The sequence below is a fragment of the Sapajus apella genome, unplaced genomic scaffold (genome assembly GCF_009761245.1).
Source record: "Sapajus apella isolate SASKATOON/1434 unplaced genomic scaffold, GSC_monkey_1.0 scaffold58, whole genome shotgun sequence".
NCBI classification, from domain to species: Eukaryota; Metazoa; Chordata; class Mammalia; order Primates; family Cebidae; genus Sapajus; species Sapajus apella.
Genome location: NW_022436998.1, coordinates 8,317,347 through 8,323,401, shown reverse-complemented (window position 1 = coordinate 8,323,401; position 6,055 = coordinate 8,317,347). Strand labels below are relative to the sequence as shown.

Below are 6,055 nucleotides of genomic sequence, written 5' to 3'. Positions count from 1 at the left end.
AGTTCACTGGCAGCAAGCAACTCACCAGGCAGTGATAGGTGATGCAGAGCCCAGGGGAGCAGGGATGGGAGTGGGTGATGTAACTGAAGTGGTCAGGGAACGTCTCCCTGAGGGGCCATCTGAGCAAAGGCCTCAGGAATGGGAAGCAAAACACACTATATGGGGAGGGAGAACATCCCCTAAAGAGAAAGGAGAGTCTCCGGCTGAACCCACTCCCACCCAAACCACAATCCACCAACATTTTCTACCTGCAGAGATGGTACCAGCCCTCTCCCAGTTGCTCAGGACTGAAACTGAGCTGTGATCTTTCCTCTCCCTCCCTATTACTCCATCTTCCCATTCTTCTTCATGGAGAATTGCCTCCCCCATCTATACTCTCCTTCTTACCCTTCAGACCTCTCACTAAAAGTCATTCCCCCAGGGTGAGTTTTCTGATCATCCCATTACATGCAGATCCTACGTTACACACTTATTATACCCTGTACTTTTTCCAGCACTAGTCGCAAGTATAATTAAATCATTATTTCTGTAATTTAATGCCTGCTCTGCCCCAATAAACTAATCTCCATGAGAGCAAGGACCATATTGATTGTACTCATTTTTGCATCTCCATTAACTGAAAAATAGCAGAGTTCAATAAATAGTGGAGAAGGAATTAAGCCTTCCTTCTCACACTTTTGTGTTCATGCTAGAAGAAAATTTAGTTGCATTTTTCCATGTCATTTCTATGCCACACAGATTTCCTTCCTAATAAAACAAAGTTCAGAGCTATGAAAAATCCGTACATAGATAATGAAGTCCCTAAGTGAGCCATTCAGACCATGTTTCTGTTCAGTTTCATTTCATATTGCAGAATCCCACACTAAAAGGGAAGCCAGCAAAGCAGAGCTGCCCACTCACTCCTAAGATCACGCAGGTCAGTCCTCCAGAAGCAAATTGAAGGGATGCGCTGCTTGACCAAAATTATCAGAATTTTTTAAAATTAAAGATAATGGGATCCACTCACTCTGTGATAGGAAGTAAAAGGACAGTGCAGCAAGCATGTACCTCATAATTTAAATGTTAATAGTGGCCAGCATTAGCTGCACCCTTTCCAGGTGCCAGGTACCCTGCTAGGTGCTTCATGCACATGACCTCACTTAACTGAACAGAATCTTTGCAGCCACACCATGATCCAAATGAATAAGTGCTTCAACCCAGGAATAGAAAGCAATACTGTCGGGCTCCAAAATCCTTGTCAAGTATGGCTGTTACAACCCAGTATTCTAGTACCAAATGAAACCAGAATGCTGATACCAAATGGGAACCACTCAGCTGCTCTAGTCCAAGCTCCTCTAGGCTTATAGGCCCAGAGAGGAAAAGCAACTGGCACAAGATCACGCAGCCCATTGGTAGCTAGGTCTGGCCAACAGCCCTATCCCTGTCAGGCCATCCTTTTGACAGATCAAACCATTCCTCACAGAGGGTCCCTACAAGCCCGAGAATAAATGTGTCAAGTGAAGCTTTCCTAAGGAATACTGCAATGTTATAAAACTCCTAAAGTACTATGTAGAGTTGAGCAAAAGCAAAACAGAATGACTTTATCTCTCTTCTTTCTTGCAGCTGCCACTGGTCTGAGTTTACACAACAAGCCCCTTTGTCTCTGAGTTCCCATTCAGCTCTTCTGAGCGACAGAAACCCAGGAACACCAAGGCCCTGGACTCAGGCCAATTTGAGCTGAGCTAAACAGGCTAAATACGCAGGCGGCTTGGACATTCCTTTATCAAATACTCTGAAGCAGCAGAAAGCACAATTTTGCACACATGATCACATCCTGTACCTAGAGCAGAATGAGTGAAATCAGGCCTGAGCCATGAGATTCACCTCTGCACTTTGAACAGCACCTTTTTATGATCCCTGTGGCAAATCCTATCACTTGCATCCAACTGAATTTACCATAAAATCCAACCACCTCCTTCTTCCCCCAAATTAACCAGCTAACAGCCAATAGCCTAGCATAATAATACTGCTTACCAGGACCACTGAGCCTGTCAAGCCAAACTAAATCAGCAATTACATGCACTTAGTGATAAGAAGTTCTCATGGAGAAGTCCCCAAATGGCTTCAGGGGCCTCAGGCCCCAATACCCTAACACCCTGGAGTGGCAATGCCCAAGATAATTTATGATCCAACCAGGAGCTCCAAGCCAGTGGTTCCTCTGGTTACAGTAAACCTCAGCTTAGTCAGGGACAGGATGAGAACCATTTAATCCCCCACAACAGGTTCCATGAGGGACAATTCAAGGGATCTATTAAAGATGTACCCACCCCCTACTACTGGCTCCAGTCACTCAGCCAGAGCATCTGGCCACCTCAAGCAATGCACGGGTCCCCAAAGGTGGCTGCATGACAACAATGCTGTATTTAAAACCACAGTCATTCATTCTGTGAGTTGTTTTTTAAGTAAAAATCAAATGAAAATGTATATAAAAGCACCTGAAACATTTAAAGAGCTAAACAATTCAAGAGTATTAAAAGATTTACCATTTTTGCATGCTGACCACACTTGAGTACTGAGATTCAGGGGCCATAACTCTACGGGGTTTCCATGTCCTCCCAGTAGGCCACATGGGATGTAGTAGAAAACAAGCACAGTCGAACATTGACTGAATCCTAGAGCTGCATCCTAGGGCAAGTGACTCAAGCTGCTTCAGCTCATGCTCCTCATCAGTTAACTGGGGTTAACATCTCTCTTGGTGTGACAGTAAAATATCAAGTGACAAAAGGGAAGTCATGCCAGACATTAGCCAAAAGCCAGATTACTATGTCCCCCTTTCTGATGGGATTTCATTGTGACTCATCTAGACCACAGGGAGACCTCTGTAAGTAAAGGCTCGCCAACAGTGGGGTTTGTTTGACTCACTGTGGCAGGTGGTTGGAAAGAACCTCTTTTGGGCAGACTTTTGGGTAACTGCCAGAATATAAGAAGTTGTCAGTGAAGTTCTTAAGCCTCTGCCAGAAAACCCTGGGCTTTCTCTCTTTCACACTAGACCAAATTCTGCTCTCAAATGTCACCTCCTATGTAGTGGCTTCCTCCTTAGGGCTCTCCTCTCCCCTGATGCTGAAGTTTACCTGGCTATGCATGGTTTGGTCCACGCTGATGGATGGTAATTTTCTTAAAAACAGGGCTTGGGGCTCATTTTCCTGTGTAAACCCAGCACCTCATCATAGGTATGGCATGTAGTTAATGATTATTGGTAAGTGCTGGCTCAACTGAGTTGACTACCGGATAGCATTAAATTCAAACCTATTTAGTAAGTCCCAGTTTTAAATAAACAAGAAATCTCCTGTTGGGGAAAGACTGTGTAATCTTACATATATTGTTGAAGTATCCGTCCCATAAGGATAGAAGTTATATCCTTCAACCCCACAAATTACAGCCAAGAGTTTGGAATTTAAACTTTCTTTCAAAATTACATCTTGACTTTGATTTATAAAGGATGTTGATTATCAAGAGACCCCGTTTAGGAGATCAACAGCTTCAAATTTCCAGTTAGAATTCTCCAATTCTTGCTGTAAACATTTGTGAGTTGTATTTAAATTAGACAGTGATGAAATTAGCATTCCTCCTCCCACCAAATCAAACATGTTGGTTTTTCCAGTAGGACATTTGATACTCTGTTTTACATATGTGTGTATATATCACAGTACATTTGTTATGGCTGAGATTAAAAAGAATCTGAAAAGTCAACCTTTTCTCTAGTAATGACTATTTTAACAGCAAAGGAACTGGGAGAGGTGATAGAGTGAGGTTTGACTATACATTTACATACTAAACCTATATCCACTAAAGCTAGAATCAGCAGCTTTTATTTTAACCTCCCAGCAGCATTCCGTTTAACAAAGATCATTAGAATATCCACCTCTATAGTAATACTTACTTCCATTGCCCAATTAGAGACCAGAGTACTGAAAGGGCTGCACCTTTGTGTTTGAATGAGGCATTTTGTGTAACTAATGACTTAACAAATTCTTATCCAAGGAGCTAACACAATGATTCTTTGATGTTATTTAAGTCAAAGCACATCATTATTTATTTATTTTTGTTGGTGTTGTTTTTATTTTAAAGTCAGACTTATTGAGGTATAATTTGCATGCAGTAATCCAACTGTTTAAGTGTACAGTTCAATGAGTTTTGACACACACTCATGTAATCACCACCACAATCAAGATATAGAACATTTCATTTACCTCAAAATTTTCCCTATGCCCTTTGTAGCCAATCTTCTCCCCTATCACATGATCTACTTTCTAACCCTAAACTTTTGCCTTTTCCAGAATGTCCTTTAAATTGAATCATAAAGTACAGATTCTTTTGAGTTTGGCTCCTTTCACATAACATAATGCATTTGAGATTCATCCAAACAGTTGTGTTGTTCTTTCTTACTGATGAGCAGTATTCCATTGATAGGCATACCAGATTGTTTATCCCATTCATTAGTTGAAGGACATTTACATTTTTTCCAGTTTTGGCAGTTATGAATAAAGCTGTTAGAAGTATTAGCCTACACATTTTTGTGTGAATAGAGGTTTTCAACTCTCTTGGATAAATACTTAGGAGTGAAACTACTAGCTTATATGGTACATATTTAACTTTGTAAGAAACCACCTATTTTCCAAAGTGGTTGTATCATCTTACACTCTCACCAGCAATGTAAGAGAGTTCTAGTTGCTATGCATCTTTATTAGTACTTGGTATTATCTGTTTCTGTTTTGTTTGTTTGCTTTTTATTCATTTTAACAGGTGTGTAGTGGTATCTCTGTGTTGTTTTTAACTTTTGATTTTGAAATAACTCTATATTCACATAGAAGATACAAACATTGTAGAATGTTCCCCTGTATCCTTCACCCAGCTTCTCCCGTATCTTACATAATAACAATACAATTATCAAAAGCATGAACTTAACATTGTGTACAATACTATTACTATTAATAAACTACAGACCACGTTCAGATTTCACTAGTTTTTACATAGTGTTTGTTGTTTGTTTGGTTTTTTTACAATACTATTACTATTAATAAACTACAGACCACGTTCAGATTTCACTAGTTTTTACATAGTGTTTGTTGTTTGTTTTTTTTACACACTTTATCATATATATAGATTTATATAACAACTACCTCAATCAGGATATATAATTTGTTCCATCAAAGCACGTTATATATTAAAAACGCCCTTTTGAGATTATAAATATCATCTGCTGGAAGCACTTTGGTAAATGAATATGACTTTCTTTTGACCTTTTCCCTTATCACATTAAAAAGCCAATTGTCTATTCTCAGGCTGCTAGGTACAAACCACAATTGCCAGAGAAGTTTACTTTTCAGAATGAATGTTTGTCCTGTTCACTCTTTCTTTATTATGCGCCAGGTCCAGTAGAGGCAGAGTGGATAAAACAGCAAACAAGAGAACAGTACTTTCTGCCTTTAAACAAATTAAGAGCATGACAGATATTCACTCACTCACTCATTGATACACACACACACACACACACACACACACACAAGGACAAACACTATCCATGAACAAAAAGTAAAAAGTGAGTACATCGAACTTTTTAAAGGTTAAAACACAATCTGGTTAAGACAGGGAGGAAGGTCCTTGTAAGTAAGGCCCAAACTGAGACAGGGTATTCAAGGTCCTCTGTGGGACCAGGACATCCAAGCACAGAGCCACTGAATATCAAGTACAGTAACTAACAAGTTCTTAAAGCAGAATATAAGGAAGATGCTCAGGGCTTAAGAATGTCACTGAAGACTTCCTATCTTCTCCTTAACTCAGAGTCTAGCCCAAAAGATATACAGAATTGGCAATTATCCATGTGATGTTACCTTAGGGACACCCATAGGCCTATTTATGCCTTAAAAGGTTCTTTGCAACCACCTGCCACAGTGAGCCAAATGCTACTATTGGAGATCTTGTAGTTTTAGAGGTCTCCCTCTGCTCTAGATGAGTCACAATGAAATCCCATCAGAAAGTGGGAACACAGTAATCCATCACTGACTTTAGGCTCCAG

At 40.1% G+C, this 6,055-nt stretch overlaps 1 long non-coding RNA gene across 1 annotated transcript; it reads right to left on the bottom strand.

Annotated features, from left to right (window-relative positions):
• Positions 1-4,576: 4,576 nt before the first annotated feature.
• Positions 4,577-5,804, bottom strand: LOC116528390. Its single transcript, XR_004259005.1, has 2 exons — positions 5,125-5,804; positions 4,577-5,061 (listed from the first exon to the last, which is right to left on the bottom strand). It is a non-coding gene; the product is annotated as an uncharacterized LOC116528390 (long non-coding RNA).
• Positions 5,805-6,055: the final 251 nt, after the last annotated feature.